Below are 600 nucleotides of genomic sequence, written 5' to 3'. Positions count from 1 at the left end.
CTCTGTCTCAAAAAAAAAAAAAAAAAAAAAAAAAAAAAAAAAGACAAACCCAGGGGTTTGAGAGCAGCCTGGACAACATGGCGAAACCAAATCTACTAAAGATACATTAGGCTGGGTGCAGTGGTTCATGCCTGTAATCCCGGCACTTTGGGAGGCCGAGGCGGGCGGATCACTGGAGGTCAGGAGTTCCAGACCAGCCTGGCTAACATGGGGGAAACCCCGTCTCTACTAAAAATACAAAAAAATTAGCCGGGCGTGGTGGTGGTCACCTGTAATCCCAGCTACTCGGGAGGCTGAGGCAGGAACATGGCATGAACCTGTGAGGCGGAGGTTGCAGTGAGCAGATATCGTGCCACTCCACTCCAGCTTGGATGACAGAGTGAGACTTCGTCTCAAAAAAACAAAGGCTTAAAAATCAGTGATTTAAAGTGATGCCTTAGGAAGCTGGAAAGAGACAAGCAGGTTAAACCCAAAATAAACAAAAGGAAAGAAACAACAAAAAGTGGAAATCAACAAAATGGAAAATAAACCAACAGAAAAAAATCAGTAAAAGCAAAAATTGGTCCTTTGAAATTAACAATAAAAATTGATAAGCCCCTA

The sequence above is a fragment of the Piliocolobus tephrosceles genome, unplaced genomic scaffold (assembly GCF_002776525.5).
Source record: "Piliocolobus tephrosceles isolate RC106 unplaced genomic scaffold, ASM277652v3 unscaffolded_10692, whole genome shotgun sequence".
Classification (NCBI taxonomy): Eukaryota; Metazoa; Chordata; class Mammalia; order Primates; family Cercopithecidae; genus Piliocolobus; species Piliocolobus tephrosceles.
The sequence above is the reverse complement of the archived record's forward strand: the minus strand, read 5'-3'. Positions refer to the sequence as shown.